Source organism: Pseudopipra pipra, chromosome 12 (assembly GCF_036250125.1).
Source record: "Pseudopipra pipra isolate bDixPip1 chromosome 12, bDixPip1.hap1, whole genome shotgun sequence".
NCBI classification, from domain to species: Eukaryota; Metazoa; Chordata; class Aves; order Passeriformes; family Pipridae; genus Pseudopipra; species Pseudopipra pipra.
In genome coordinates, this window is record NC_087560.1 from 631917 (window position 1) to 649101 (window position 17185).

The 17185-nt window shown below is 43.0% G+C and overlaps 1 protein-coding gene across 2 annotated transcripts in view; it reads right to left on the reverse strand.

Annotated features, from left to right (window-relative positions):
• The window catches only part of APBA2 (amyloid beta precursor protein binding family A member 2), a 101341-nt gene extending 87725 nt beyond the window's left edge, over positions 1-13616 (reverse strand). The window contains exon 1 of one of the 2 annotated variants that reach the window (XM_064668298.1): positions 13485-13616. The gene's annotated coding sequence lies outside the window, so the exon portion shown is untranslated. The remainder of the gene's footprint in view (positions 1-13484) is intronic. The other variant, XM_064668299.1, reaches the window with a different exon arrangement.
• Between the last annotated feature and the right edge of the window lie 3569 nt (positions 13617-17185).

Consider the following 17185-nt stretch of genomic DNA (forward strand, 5'->3'; position numbering starts at 1 on the left):
AGAGTCTGCCCTTCACCAAGTCAGTCAAAAACTTAATACAAAATTTGTTACCTAATTTGCCCATTTCATTTGTAGTTGTTTGTAACAACCTGTCTTTGGTTTTATGTGATTTATGTACTCGCATCTTCCTCATAAGTCCACTTCCATCATTCCATTTTAAAGGAACCAAGCAGGTTATCTGCTTTACCAGCAACCACAGATGTATGGCATTAAAGGTTATTTTTTTCCAGTATCTCACTGAAGAGTAGAAATACATTTATGTCTGTATTTATGTTCCCCTAGATCCAGGAAGGTAGCTACATTTATATGCAAGGAGTTAACCCTATTTTTGGTTACTCAGGCACTCCCCCAATGACCGACTGTAATTTACAGATAGAAGATGACAAAGTGCCAATTATGTAGAGAGCTTTGAGCAGATAAACAAATTACTCGGCAGATTTCTACCTATGAAATTGCAATACCAAAGACAGTTCTTTCATTTTGGAGAATAGAACTAATATTTTTCCTTTTTCCTCCCCTCAATATTTTTATTGCCTAAACAGAAGATTTCAAAGTTTTGATTCTTTTCTGGTAATACACAGAGCACAAACAACATTCATCCTGGATGAAATAAAATATGCAATTAGCCTGCAGTTAAAGGACTTTTTGAAAAAAATGTGACTTTGGCTATCTCAACTGCCTACTCTACTTTGAAAGTTTTTCAGTAAAGGTAGAGAAATTATTTCAAGAAATCTACAGGCAATGTTCAAGTGAAATCCTTGACAGAACAGACATTCCTCTGCTGAAACTGTAGGTATTAACTCTGTTGTCTAAAACACTCCACTTATAGCCAGGAAGTCAGGCATCATTAGCTGCCTGGGCTCTGATGCACAAGTCTTATCAGCTCCTAATGGCCTGTAAAGGAGAAAGGAGGTATGTGGATCTTGTCTAGTTGGAGAAATTCAAAATTGAAGCACTAAGGCTTTCTTAGACAAAGCAGGGCAACAAAGCACTGGTTTACTCCATGTCTTGGGTGGTACTGGCAAGAAAAGGAACAGACTGAATATTTATTAAAGTCTCTGACCATGTTTGGAAAAAGGCATCCTGATTTTGTGTGATTTCTGTAACAATGCCATGGAATCTGTAAGATTCAAGTCTGTTGCTGGGAGATGAGACCCCATAAATGAATTACTTCTGAGCATAACTCCCCTTACAACACCAGCATGCTGGAAGTCTGAGGAAGCATTCATTTTCTTTTGGACTTTCATGATGATAACTGAATGTTTATCTCACTTTTGCCAATTCATTATAGGAAGAGCAACTGTTTCAAACTGGAGACTGTAGTCCTACCCTCTACAGGTGTGTGATAAAGCTGAAGTATTTTTGTTATGAAAATAAAAGTAAACACAAATATTAGAACAGAAATGGTAGAAAGTTTGACATGAGCCTTTGGCAGTTCATAATACGCTCTTTATATCTTTTCAGACTCTTGAATAGTCTTTGACTGTGTGCATGTCATTCCTCCATGGTCACAAACTTCATGAAAGCACAGGAGACAATAGCTGGCTCTCTCTTCTTTGTCTTCTCTGCCATTCTGTGCTCCGCTAGAGATGGAAACATTGAGAGTTCTAGTGATCCATCAAAATCCTAACTACTTGGAAACTTTAAGCCTGGGGTTTGGGTTCTTTTTTTTTCTTTTTCTTCACACACGGGTAGATAGACTTCCCCTATCAGTAACTGGCAGGCTAAGGAGGCAACAATGCAGCACACTGGAAGAACCCTGAAAACTCACTGTTAGGCAATATTCCAAAAAGCATTAATACAGCTTCAGCCATTCCCAAGAAGGAAGTGCATCCTGTGCTTGAGTAAGATGCAGTGCCATGAGGGTTAATTAGATCTACAGGTGGCCTCAACAAGTGATTTGGTTTGGACTGACTAGAGCTGGCTTAACTGCAGCATGTCAAATAATGATATTGCACAGAAAAGCCCATCTGTAATAGATCTATTGGAGAAAAGGCATTATTCCTGCAGGGCAAAGTTGCTGTACCCAACGGTTATAGCTGGGCAGCAGCATGGAAGACATCTACACACAGGCAGCCCGATGCTCCATATCTGCCTATTACCTTACTTGTGTCATATGGGCTATCAAAGGACCAGGGGAGTATTAATGAAGCTTTAGAAATAGATAGATAAAAAAGCTAGTGTGAAAACAAGAATTTTCCCTGCATTTTATTTCATTTGTTGTAAGATAATCACATTTTGCATAATGCAATTAAGTAAACATCCATTGCCTAGGTTCTCAGTAAAGGTACCTATGCTCTTGGATAACACTTCCAGGAATTAACATTTTTCCTTTAAAACTGAAATACTTGACAAATCACTGAGATATCACGTTGGTACCCTGTAGGTCAGCCTGGTTTGTAGTTCTCTCTGAGTCCTCCAGTTCAGTGCTCTGCATGCCTCATCACCAAACATGCAGTGAGTAGCTACTGAGGCAAGAATGTAAACCACAGAATCACAGAATATTCTGAGCTGGAAGGGACCCACAAGAATGACTGAGTCCAACTCTTAAGGGAATGGCCTATATGGGGGTCAAGCCCACGACCTTGGTGTTACTGGCACTGTGTTCTAACCCACTGAGCTGATCTCAGTATGAGTCTTGCTAAGACTTACTCTTCAGTGACTTCATTACTTGTTCATAAATAGATTGGTTTGTCTTCAACTGATGCTCAGGGCAGCATGTATATAAATTTTGGTATCAGGTTTAAGGTAAGTAATGTCTTGTCTGCAGTTGCATATATATATATACATATATATATATGACAACAAGTATTATGGCTGGCAGAATATGATCCCTAAAGACTACTACTTATTATAAACAGTTGTGTTTATTGGGAAAGTCAAATGTAGACTAATTACTCTGACAATTGGAACAATTCCTAATTTTCTATCATTAAGTCAACTTGGTTTCATCTTTCTAAGCTTAATTATTATAGTCTGAACAACTACCCCATGGTAGCCTCCTAGTGGTAACTAGAACTCCCTAGGTTGCAGAGACAGACAACTCTAATCCTGCTGGGGCTGGTGGCACATTCCAGGGGGCAGGAACACCACAGGGAAGGCTGCTGCTTGTAGCAAAACTGAAGTCTTGGAAGACGTTGAGCTGCACTCAGTTCAAATCAAAGATTCCAGACACTTCAACTGCAAAGATATGCCACAGTCCCTTAAAAACAGAAGCTGCCTACACTGTAAAACAGCAACCACCTAACACCCTGCACACCTTTCCTGGGCTTTCCCAATGGGTTTGGTCAGGCACTTAAGGAAGCAGGATACAACTCTGTACCGTCACATGCAGCCCAGCACTGCAAGGCTATAATCAACTGCTGTGCCCTTTGATATCCCTTTACCAGAAGCAAGCCCTGAACAGTCACATTGTATTTTCCTTTCCATTTAATTCTTCATCTTGTATTTGCTATAGTAACAACTTGCAGCTGGAGGCAAATAAATCCTAAATTATGTGTGTTGTGGAAAAGTCCATTAGCCAAGATTTCATTATGTTAAGTGTTCTGCGGACATTCCTGCCACAAAGAGCTTAAAAATCTATAACTAAGTCTACAGCTGACAAATTAATAAAGTGGACTTTGGGGAGTTTGTTTAAAAACCAAACACACATAACTCCACACACAGTGACACAGTACTGGTAAAGAAAATAACAGTGAAAATAGTGTAATAACTGCAAAGCCATCCTTTTATAGTCTCCAGAGAACTTTTTATCCATGTTATTCATACTTAAATAGGCAAAATATTTAATATGTATATTTACAAAGGTAATTATTTTTATCTTCATACTTTAATCCAACAAGAAGGTTAAAGCAACATTCAACTAAATATCAAAATCAAGTCAAAAGTTTCCAGTTAGTTTTCAGTAGATGTTTGGTCTGTGCATTATTGATTAAATCCAGTGTTTCACAACCTTTTGCTACCATAATATGAGGTTACCTTGGCTCTGTGCCACTTTTTTACATTCTTACAGTATTCTTTTCCTCTGTAGATTAATGTATACAGAAGATATGAAACCATCAAGTCTATTTAGATAGGTCAGTCTTTTGAGCAATGACAGTTTACTGCTGTCTTTTTAAATGCCAACCACCAAGAAGCGCCACATTTAGCTGGCTCATGGGCTCCACTACAATAAAGACTTTTTTTTTTTTTTTTTGCAATCACCTTCATTTCATTCAGGATGCTACTGTGTTGTTTAGCTAAGTTCCACACGTATGGTAAACTTCAAACTTTACTGTTTATAAGTTTCTGTCTGAATTTCCCCCATGGCCTGTCTTCACGAGACACGAGGGTCTCTCAGGATGACTCCTGTGCCCAGGAGCCTGGCATGCAGCTCAGGAAGAGAACCCTCCCTGCTGAGCCTCCAGCACAGGCGTGAGGAAGGAGCAGCAAGACTGCCCCAAGCCCAGCCTGAGGACACAGTCAGTGTGTCAGTGGGCCCCACACGGTACGAGCTGGAACCAGCCAGCCAGGGCCACCCTCAGCTGTCAGCCACAGTCAGCCACAAGTTTATCCCATGATGTGAGATATCATCTTCAAGGCAGGATGGATTTCATCCTGTCACAAGACAAGACTCATTGCACCAAAGCACAGGGAGAGAAGCGATATACAGCTTTCAGGTTTCCTAACCCTGAGAGGGTATCTACCTGTACTAGAGTAGGTTACTGCCATTACCTTAATTACTGTTTTAATTTAATTGGGATTATCATTACTCATAGGAAGATATGTAACACCATTGACTCTGGATGGCATTTGGCTTGTTTGTATTTATTATGAATGGTTATAAAAATGTTAAGTACCATCAGAAAGAAAACCGACTACTCAAGCTTGGCTCATTCAAACGGATGCTGGTTAATATTAAGGAACTTATTTCTACTACAACTTCTGTAGTGCCAATGATAAGCATTCCAAAATTATTTAAAGGTATCATATTGTCCGCAGATGTCTGAAGTACATATTCACACTACCCTCATTCCTGGAGCCTAGGTGAAATTAAGCTCAAAGCTGTGATTCTCACACATCAACACCTGGAGCCTCAACTAAACCATGAAATATCCTGGGACTCCCAACACCAAAAAGTGTTAACAAATCTAAGCTAAATCAATGTTAGCTCAAGAATAAGATAGATAGTTTACTAAATTGTGATTAAAAACTTTAAAAACAAATACAGGTAAATGCACAGGAAAAAAATAATACTGTCACAAAGGGCTAATAGTGCTGTATAAATAAACAACAAACCAACCAAACCCCCCCCCCCTCACCAACACAACTGACTTAAAGGCACATTCCTGATACTACACAGGTATTTTCATGGCAAGTTTTCCATTAAGAAAGCAGCTAGTCATTAAACAGGAATGAAGAATTCTGGTACTAACAACCTTCATAATGCTGGAATCAGAAATACAATGCAAATCAGTATTTACTAGGAAGTGTTCCCCTCCAGTGCTCATTTTATGTCTCTAATGCAGCACTGAGCATGGAATTTCTAGTCACCAACAGAATTCCTTCCCTTTCATTCATCTAGTATGCAACAGCTCTTATCTCCTGGGCCATAACATGTCAAATACTTCTACATAATTAAAGCCACACTGATTGACTGGCTAAGAATATCACAGAGATAAGTTTCTTTTTAAAGCTGCCTTATTTCTAATCAAGAGCTGTCTTCCAGTAACACAAGATTTTGTGCCTAAAGGACATTTTATATATCTATATATATATCTACATAGACATATAGAGATATATATATAACATTCTTTTATCATCTACAATACAGCAATAACAAGAAAATATCATTGTACTCTGATATCCCTTTGTGGTAAATCAGAGACTATGAGGACAGCAAGAGGCACTTAGTGAGGCAGGCAAAATGCACGTTTTTGTTAAGTATGGAAACTATAATTAACATTCCTCCCTTGATATAAACCTTTACTGCATTCCCAGACAGAACTTTTCCATATCTCATTGGTTCATTCATATCTGAGACTTGTTGTGATGGTGGGGTTTAGGAAAGAAAATAAAAATCTGTCATAAATCAGTGACAAGGCTTACATCTTGTCAGGTTATTTTATATTTTACTGTACTGTTAGCATTCTTTTTACTGTTCGTTCTTTTTAAATACAAATCTGTTAAGGGTAAATTTAAACATCAAGGCAAGCAATCTGGTAGCATGGCAACAACGTGCTATGCTGCATAGTAAGAACTGGGAACCAGGCAAGTCTCTTCTTTGTATACTGGATCGGTTTATAAGAGCAGAAATACTTCTGTTCTTTGTGTAACTGCCTTTGTGATCATTCATCTATTAGTAGTTGTAGTCATCTTTAAAACTCAAGACAGCACAGCAACCCTGTGAAACCCGGTATCAGTCAGGATGGCCATCCTTAATAGACAGAAAAGCTGCAGATTGAAGAAAACATTAAAGATTTCATTCCCAGGAGAGAGATTTGGTATGGATTTGAGGAGCGTAGCAGCCCTGAAGCAATCTTGCTTCTGCACGAGAAGCAAGCAATACCATCTCCAAGCACTCCCCCTGATGTGTTGAAAAGTCATCTCTCGGCTTTCACAGTGAGATTTGAGACCTATTTCAAGATTTGACTAAACCAAAAGGGTGCACTTGCCCTTGCACTGAAATAAGTTTTGGTGGTAGCAGGTATCAGTGATTCTAGAGAGAATTGCCAATTCATTGATGTCATTTCACTCTCAGTGATAGCAAAAAAAAGAGGAATTAAAATCCTATGTCATTCTAGAACAGAATCTGGTCTGTGCAACACCCACTCTCTTCAGTTAATCCAGTAACCCAGGAATATATCACCATTTTGTTGGGGCAGGAAAAGGCAAAGTTAAGTAGCACTTCTAATCTTCTGGTCTTGGCACTGGGTGACAGAAGGTCCACCCAAGTACCTTTGTTTCTGGGTAGTGCTTCATGCAGTGCAGGCAGTAAATAGGTGAAGGGCATTGTGGGAATATTATTTTCATTATTACTCTTTCTTTCACACAAAAATAAGCTAGTTCACTGAACTTGAATGCCAAACACAGCTACTCTTTCTGGGACTTTCTAATAATACTGTTTAGATAGGTGCTGTCCCTTTGGAGCTTGTGCTTCTCACCATGGGTTATGGCTTGCATAGAGAGGGGAAACTGCTGTTTAAAAATATTTGTTTGGAGGGGTTTGGAATAATTGAGCACCAAAACAGACAAACATAGAAACTGAATTTTTTGCTCCTTGGTAGCTTTTTATCCTCATTTAGTGCAGATAACACACTGATGATTCCATAAACTTGTGTTTTAGAGAATTTGAGACAGGTATCACCTTGATTTTGCAACTGCAGCTTATGCTTCATTCTGGCTCCCCACTCTTTGGGAGCCTACACTTCAAATATTCCTCTTCCTTCCTCTTCTTCCTCTGAGAATTTTCATATACAGACATACCACTATCACCACCAAATGTTGTTTCCCCTCTTTCTTTCCTTCCTGCCTTCCTCCCATGTTCTCTTGTTTTCCAATATGCTAATTTTATTTCTCTGATCAGTTTAAACTCCTAAAGTAAGTCAGCACTTACAGGTGTCCAGGTCTCTCCCGTATGCAGATGAGTTTTCTCTGTGTTTCATTAACATAACCACTTCAAAAGTCCCTTCTCTGTCACAAATGCTTCGTGACAGCAAGAGTTGGTTCCACAAGGGTTTTGATGCACTTTGCTTCTTCCTCAGTGTGAAATGCTGCAATGGCTTAATCTTTGATCTTAATCTATGAGTGAGGATCTGTGGGTGCTACAGGGTCATTTGCCTGACACCAGTGGTCTTTTGCATGGCAGGATGCCTTGAGGAGCCCCTTCCAGAGGCCCTTAAGAGATCTGTCCATGTGATTCTCCCACAGAAAGGCACAGTATTTTTGTGAGGAATTGAGGTGACACGGTCACTGCTGTCTGTTGCTAGTTTATAGCGCACAACTAAGGTTTACCTGAAGATATGCAAGGTCTTCTACATTTATTCCTATGCTTCCTTCTTCAGCTGCTTATCCAGAGGACGAGACCACACTGATCCCAGGGGATCATTCTGATGTCACTCCTAAAATCTCAGCTAAATGAAACTCTTTCTGTGGACTCAGACTCTTAATACAGTGAGATGGAACAATGAAAGTCTACACACAAGAATATGAATTCTCCATCACTGTTTATCTGCTAAAATATCAATTTTCTGTTCAGTTTTTACTGGAATTACTATCTCACTAAATCCCCCAGAGAACCCTGCAGTGTCATGCTAAGATAATCAGTTGGCTGTCACTCACAACAAATCCAAAGTGGAACAACTGGAAAGCAGAGATGACTCTTCTACAGTCACTGCAAGAAAAGTATCTTACTGGAGAAAATTTAAGTGAACTCAAAAAGCCCTGTGTTCCCATGTTACATAACATCACTCAGCATTCTGGACTCCTGTGGTCAAGCATTTAGACCTGCACACTCCCCAGAACCGTGTCCCCACTCATGGTTAGTGTTGCTAAACTACTAGGTTGGGCTGTGAGCTGTTTGTTGTTGGGTTTTTTTAAGATGTTGCTATACTCAGGAAGAAGTAAACATGCCCACTGTGACCACATCACGAATCCTTAGCTAAATCTAAGCTCTGTAAGCAGGTGAAAGACTTTCACTAAATCTTCATGGATCAGATCCTGTGAATCCTTAATACAAAGGTGGATGATGTACTCAAGATAAACTTGCAAGGCCAGGCCTCTCTCTTGGAGAAATGTTTCAGGAATAAAACCAGCAGATTTCACTCTTTGAAAATGATCAGGATTACTGTACAATTGACTTGGGGAGAGGAACTTCTGCAAAGGTTGTAGCTGACAAGTGCATCCATGAGGAAGATCTCTCAGAAAGGGAAAGACAGAAATCTGGAAATAATGCTAGTTAGTAATATGCTCAGAAATATTCCTAATATCAATGTACAAAACAAAGTTCAAAATCTACTTCATTCAATTAACAGAATGGAAATACTCAATCTGCCTTTTAAGTAATAAAGCAATAACAAGTTATTCCCTTGTGGCTGAATCTTCATTACTACGCCTGTAACTAGAAGGGCTATTTTCAGAAGGAAACTCCATCTTAACAATTCAAAACAGACAACTGTCCCAAGATACTCCTCCATGCAGTTCCCACTGGCAGCCCAGGTTGGTATCAGCAAATGTCTGCGCTGCAGAAGTACTGTTTGAAAATCCTTATCTCAACTCCAAACCTCCCACTGGTTGTAAGTGACATATTTTGTATATCTTTTTGCCAACTTTCCTTTCCTTTTCATTTACTTCTATTTCAAAAGAAAATGATCCCTTCACACATGAGTATACTTCAGAGTATGCATCTCCAGCAGTATTTCATGTAACCTTATCATCTGAGAAGAATGACACTTTTTCCTTTTCATCCCTACCTACAGGGCTTCTGCCCTTCCTCTTTTGCTTAGGTGGAAGCACCTGTGAATCCCGGAGTTTTCTGTACCAGTCTTTGCTCAGCTCTAACTTACTCTTCTTGAAGTGCAAATCACCTTCCTCTGCTGCAGCAGGTGAATGAAGACAGTAAGTACTGCAACAAAAAAGGAAAGGAATGTTGTACTCAAACGACAGTGCATTTACCTACCAGCATCGGAAACAAACTGTACATTCTAAGCATGTTTTTACCAGTTGTGTAAGACCTTTATTCTGAAAAATAGTATCATTAGCCAAGATAAGACTTAAGTCCAGACAAAACTGAGAATTGGAATGAAAGCCCTCTTCCATGGATGCCATGACAAAGCCTAACTGCTGCATGTTCAGCTCCTGCAGACAACACAAGCCTAAAGTACGGAACACTTAGATAAATCACATGGTGCTTTCTTGAGCTGCTTTTCATACAGCTTTCATGGGAAAATGGGTCCTCAGGAAAAAAAGAGAAATCTTACATGTAATAGTCTTCCCAGTAGACTAAAAGCATTTGCAAGTATCTAAAGTACTTGTAATGAGCATTTGACTCAGCGATTGCAAGTTTTTTTGAGTGTCTAAAAACCAGCAAATTCTGATTCGGCTTTCAGCTCTTCCTCTTAACTTGTGAAGTGCATGTAACTGCATCAGTGCTTTTTCTCCAGCTAGAACTGCCATTAGCTAGAACTGCCTTGCACTAATGCTGCAAGGCTTTAATTGCCTCGCAGGAGTGCCAAGAGATATCAGATAGAAAAGCTCTTGATTGCAAGTAGTATGCTTGTATCTACATTGAAATAAAAATATTTCAAGCAAATATGTCTTCCTTGGGAGGCTTATAGTAAGGTATTAGTTTGTACTAATAGTAATGTACGGTTACACAGATAATAGAAGCCAATGTATCCTACTGATATTACACTCCATCTTTACTGAGATGCATGGATTAGTCCTGGAATGAAAGCTCTAGTTCTTTCTAAAAAAAATCTGACTTCTTGTATCACGTTTGGATATGCACAAGCATGTAGCTGCTCATAGGATCATAACAATTCATGTTCCAAAGAAAGTCAGAGGTCTCTTGTCCAATATTCTGCTCAAATCAGGGTCATCTGTGAGGCCTGAGCAGTTTGCTCAGGGAATTATCCAGCTTGGTCTTAAAAACCTCCAAGGACAAGAGACCACACAACCTCTCTGGGCTACCTTGTCCCCATCTATGACTGTGCTTGTGGGGCAAGAGATTTTGCTTTCATCCAGTCTGAACCTCTCGTTTCAACATATGCCTTTTGCCTCTCATTCTCTGCCACAAAGCACTGTGTTGAGTCTGGTTCCACTTCCCTGAAGACCTCTCTATAAGTACTGGAAGATGCTGTTAGGCCCCCCCAAAGCCTCCCTTTCTGCAGACTGAGCAAGCCCCACTTCCTCACCCTCTCCTCACAGAGCCTGGCCTCCAGCCCCAGACACTGAGTCTTGTACTGGGGGGATCAAAACTGGACCCAGGATTATAAATGCAGTCTACTGAATGCTGAGCAGAGGGGAATAATCCCTTCCCTTGACCTCCTGGCTGCATAGTTGTTCATACAGGCCATGATGCTCCTGGCTGTCTGTGCTGCCAGGGTACATGGCTGGTTCATGTGCAGATTGCTGTTCACCAGGACCTCTGGGCCTTCTTGGCAGGGCTGCTCCCCAGCCTCCACCAGTGCAGTAGCTTAAAGCATGAAATAATTGCCTTGTTTATTTAAACACAGATTACAAAGGGGATGGATATAAAAAGTCTGCAGAAGCATCTAAACACTGATGTGTTCAAAGGCCACAACCAAGATTTTGTTCTGAACAAAACCAGCATCTTCCATATCCCTCTCTCCGAGTTTCTGAGCTAGTAGCTTGGAACAGATCACTTGTTAATTTCTATATCCTCAGCACAGGAATATAAACTGGAAGATGTTTAAACCATGGCATTTTCACAAATTATTTCTTAGCAAATATTCTTATCAGAACAGCTGGAGAGATGGCAAAATTATGCTTCTTGAAGTGGTTTCTCATGTTCACAGCCTTAAGTAAAGGTCGCTTTTTAAAGATCTAGCTCTTGTTTAAATTCATGTCCAGTCTCCAACTCAGAGATTAATCAAGTAACTGCACAAAACATGGTTCTCGAGATTCTTCCTTGGAATCAAGACTTCAACCAAAAGAATTAAGCACCTACAGCCTTTGCAAGAACACTTTACCATCAGAGGATCAAGGGGAAGCAATAATGCAGCTACTGATCAGAGGCAACACTGCATTTTTAAAAACAGGTTTAGATCTTTCCAAGTGCAGTTAAGGGCTAAACTATCAGAGAATTTAGGAATTCTTACAATCAAGGTTTATAAGGACAGTTCTGCAGCCTGAAATCCTATGAGCCCCAAGCAGAATAAGGACAATGGCTTCCACTTTAGCAGTTCAGTATTCATAGAACAGCATATGAAAGCAAAGCTCTCTCTTCCCTGTTCCATATGGAGTAGAATCAGGACTATACAGTGATAAATTGCCATCTTATGCTGTAACATAAACTCCAGTTTTCTGCTTTTCAACTATTAACCAGCACATACTGTATTTTAACTTAAGTGGCAGTAAAGAATTACACTAAAATACCTCTCTTTTAAAGTTACCTTATTTTGGAAATACTGTGGCTTACACAAACCACATAAAACTACGACAGCAGTTGTTTCTGGTTTTCAGTTCTGCTCGTTAAGTAATGAGGGATTCTTGGGTAACAGGCAGAATAGATGAAAAACCTTTCCTGCAAACGACCTTCCCAGCCCCTCCTGGGAGATTATAAGGCAGCCTTGACCAGGTAATACAACTGAAACACTATTTGCATTTTTCACGCAAACTGCTCACAGTAATTTCAGACTTTTCTTAAGCATCACCACAATGCATGTTATCTCTGAATGATCTCTTGTCTTTATTTAAATTTGGTTTTTTGTATGTTCTCACTAGCATGCAACAACCGTAAAAACGACACTGAGGACGCAAAGTACGTAAATCTGAAAGCACAGACTGTCAGTTGAGGCAAAAGAAGCCAGTCTTTCTTTGACTTTCCAAGATGCAGCTCCAAACGCAGCATTCCCTTTCCCCCACCCCCATCCCTTTTGTTACGGCAATACAAGCCACCAACATACATATTCAGAAAACTGTTCAAAAAAAGGCAAACAGACCCTGCTATAATGTCTCATGCTGTTTATACCAACAAAAATCAAGTATTTGTAACGGAGCAGCTTTTTCCCTCCAGACCTCATGATGAAGGGAACGGGAAAAGAGTGGATCAAAGGCTCCGATGCCTTTGCTACAGTGGAGGCATGAAATCAGAAACGAATACAAACTCCGAGCGGTGCTGCATTATAGGAGGGCTGTTCTCGCATTCCTTTTGACTCCCGTTAAGACAAACAGGGGCTGAAGCCTCCCGCCCTCCCGCAGAACACTGACACGATGCGGATGTTGCACGGCCGGTCCCTCCGGCGTGGGGCGGCCGGGCCGAGCCCAGGGCCCGGGGCCGTCCGGGGGCACCGAGCGGGGCCGCAGCCCGGCCCTCCATCGCCTCCACCCGAACCTTCCCCGGGCACGGCGGCGCCGTGGGGGCAGCCCCGGGGCCGGACCCCGCGCCGCCTACCCCGACCCCCGCCGCGGCCACTCCGCCGTGCCCCGGGGCTCCCCCGCACCCCGGCTCCCCGTCCGCTCGCGGGCAGCTCGGCCGTCAGGGGACAGGTATGGACATGGGGATGGGGATGGACATGGGGATGGGGATGGAGATGGGGATGGAGATGATGGGGATGGGGATGGAGATGATGGGAATGGGGATGAAGCGGGAGCAGCCGCTCGTGGTGGGGGCAGCCCCCAGGCCCAATTTAGGGCTGGCACGGGGCGGGGGCTCCCCCGAGGGGACCCGCGGGGGTTCTGCCGCCCCACCCCCGACGGAGCCGCCGGTGCCCGCGCCGACCCCGGCCGGTCCCCCACCCCGCGCCCCCGGTGCCAGTGCTTACCGCGAAGCCGCGCGGTGCCGGTGCCGATCCCGGTGCCGATCCCGGTGCCGATCCCGGTGCCGATCCCGGTGCCGCTCCCGCCGCCGCAGTCGCTCTTTTGTGTGGCTGCCGAGCGCGAGCGCCTCACACCGCGCTGGGCCCGCCCGGGAACCTGCCTGCGCCGCCGCCCCGGAACCTGCATGGCGAACAGCGCCGCGCTGCTCACGGCGGGGGTGCGGGGCTGTGCGGTGTGTGAGGGGCTGTGCGGGGCTGTGCGGTGTGTGAGGGGCTGTGCGGGACTGTGCGGTCTGTGAGGGGCTGTGCGGGGCTGTGCGGTCTGTGAGGGGCTGTGCGGGACTCTGCGGTGTGTGAGGGGCTGTGCGGTGTGTGAGGGGCTGTGCGGGACTCTGTGGTGTGTGAGGGGCTGTGCGGTGTGTGAGGGGCTGTGCGGGACTGTGCGGGCCGTGGGGGCTGTGCAGGGCTGTGCAGGGCTGTGCGGGGCTGTGTGGTCTTTGCGGGCTGTGCAGTGTGCAGGGGGCTGTGCGGGGCTGTGCGGGCTGTGCTCCGTTGTGCGGGCTATGTGGTCTGTGCAGGGCTGTGTGGTCTCTGCGGGCTGTGCGGGCTGTGCAGTGTGCAGGGGGCTGTGCGGAGCTGTGAGGGCTGTGCTGTCTCTGCAGCGCTGTGCAGCCCGGGCTCCACGCAGAATGGTCCGGGACGCGGGTACGGACTGACCCATCAAATCCCCGCTTCCACTGGGCTGGAAGCCCCGCTCTGCGCCAGCCCCACGTGCCACACTCCTCGGCAGTGCCACACTGCTCAGCGGTGCCACACTGCTCAGCGGTGCCACACTCCTCGGCAGTGCCGCACTGCTCAGCGGTGCCACACTGCTCAGCGGTGCCACACTGCTCAGCGGTGCCACACTCCTCGGCAGTGCCGCACTGCTCAGCGGTGCCACACTGCTCAGCGGTGCCACACTCCTCGGCAGTGCCACACTGCTCAGCGGTGCCACACTGCTCAGCGGTGCCACACTCCTCGGCAGTGCCACACTGCTCAGCGGTGCCACACTGCTCAGCGGTGCCACACTCCTCGGCAGTGCCGCACTGCTCAGCGGTGCCACACTGCTCAGCGGTGCCACACTCCTCGGCAGTGCCACACTGCTCAGCGGTGCCACACTGCTCAGCGGTGCCACACTGCTCGGCAGTGCCACACTGCTCAGCGGTGCCACACTGCTCGGCAGTGCCACACTGCTCAGCGGTGCCACACTGCTCGGCAGTGCCACACTGCTCAGCGGTGCCACACTGCTCAGCGGTGCCACACTGCTCAGCGGTGCCACACTGCTCGGCAGTGCCACACTCCTCGGCAGTGCCACACTGCTCGGCAGTGCCACACTCCTCGGCAGTGCCACACTGCTCAGCGGTGCCACACTGCTCTGCCTTTGTGCAGATATTACATAGATCCACTCCCAAAGATTAAAATTGTAAGATTCAATGTGTAATATTTAAAAGCTCACTGAAGTAGGTTTCTCCAAGAACACTTGTTATTGTGAATTATAAACATCGTTGGTTCCTGAGGCCTTTTATTAGAAACCACTAGATTTTTCTATGGCAGTAAGGGGATAGTGATTACTTTGTATATATAGGAACACATATCTTAGGCCAATTATGACAGGACTTGCTTGTAAGTATGCAAATTTGAGACTGTAGCTAATCTTAACTGTAAAAAGTAATCTTTCTCCTGCTAGCAAAAGTGAGCAGCTGTCCCAGTGTAAATATATTGTGTTCCAATCAGCTGGAGATCAGTGTTCACTGCTGTAGCTCAGAGTATCCAGCTCAATGTGCTTTATGTGCCCTGGGGTAGCTGTAGCAGCTGCTGAGCATCAACTCATATTCCATGGACTTGCAGAGGAAACACCATTTTGTGGGGTTTTTTCAGTCTTATTTTTTGTTTAGTTGTTAAGATTTCTGTTCAGACTAACACCAGAGTAGCCATTTGCTACTGCTATTTTGTGTCATGATTTTGTATAGTGACTTTTTCCATCTGTCCCTTTCTATATCCTAACTGCTTGACTAAATATTGGTTTTCTTTTGGAGAAAATGAGAACTCAAACATTACCTAAACTGTAATGCATGTATGTTTTACACAGAACTACAGCATACCTACAGATACAGATACAATCTGTAGCTAGATTGTGTAAACATTTGGCAAAAAACATTTTAATTCATATTATTAACTCCCAAAATTGTTAACTTGATGAAATAGCTTCATATACATAAGAAAGTCTCACTTTCTCAATCAATATACCAAAAGCAGTATTGCCAGCTCGATAGGGCAGGTGTGTGTTTTGAAGTTACTGCAGCTGCAAGTATTGTACTACAACTGACCTCTCAAAGACTGCAGGGGTCCCAAAGGGAGAGTGATATATTTTTTTAACCTCTTAAATTTAAGTTTCTAACAAGCATTCTACCTCCACCTCATTTTGGAGACAGTGGCTCAGACAGGTGGTTATTATAGAAAACTACATAGCAAAATGGAAGGTAAAAATCAGGTGAATGATATCAGTCCAAGAACGCGCCTCCCTGTTACTCTTCAATTTCTGGAAATAATCTTTCCCACACATGACAGCCATGGATGCAGAGCTGGATATTCCCCCTATTTAATGCAAATTGTGCATCATCACATACGCCTTCAGAGTACCTGCAGTAACAAGTTACTGCAGAACTTTAAATCATGTTTTGAACATGTCTTTATTACTGAAAAAAATGCAATGTTAAAAATAAGTAAAAATCTTCATTGAAGATCCACTTTACAGAAGATTTTAGTACCTATTTGCTATTTTTATGGTAGCAAAGCATAACAGTTAAAAGGCCACTTTAGATTACATCTAGAAAAGTCATTGAATGCTTCAAAATGTATAATTACTTTAAAATGTATGAGAATTCTTCATTTGTGAATCTATGCTATAAATTTTGCAGTTAACAATGCTCCTTAGCAATATGCAAGACAGTGCAAATGAACATTAAAACAGTTGACATAATTTTACATACATTTAAGGATTATCCCATCGCAGGATATAAACATCCCTCCTTCATAAGATAAATTCACATTTCATAAAATATTCTAAGTGCTTTGAAAATGCTTATCAAAGGTGACATATTCTGCATTACTAAGAGGGTGAGGTCTTCCACTGAAAAATGCCAACACTGGGTTATTAATTTATACATTGTTGATAGTTTCCATTTTCATATTAATTAATTGGTTGGACTCAATGATCTTCTTATTCTGTTTCATGGTCTAATAATTTGGCCAACATGGCAACTGCTTTGGTAAATGAAATGAGTATTGAAACAATTAACTCTTGAGTTTTTGTCTTAATCAGGGGTTCTTAAGTCCAACAAACCCAAGTCAGATCACTACAGAAGGAATTTCTTCTAGGGATAGAATCAAATGGAGTGCCAAGAAAATCATTCAGAGCTCCTACTGTAAGTAGACAATGTAAACATCTCCATGTTTCATGGTCCTTCTGTGAGACTTCAGATTTGCAAACCTGCAAGATTACCTTTTAAAAGGCATGAAGTTAGCTCTTTTTTCAGCTTTTTGAGTTTGCTTCTAGGTTTGTCTCATCACAGGGAATTCATTCTACAGCCTGTTCTCCTCCCACCTAGAAGTGACTTGAGGATTACATAGAGGAAGTTAAAAAAGATATTTTGCATCATTTAATTACG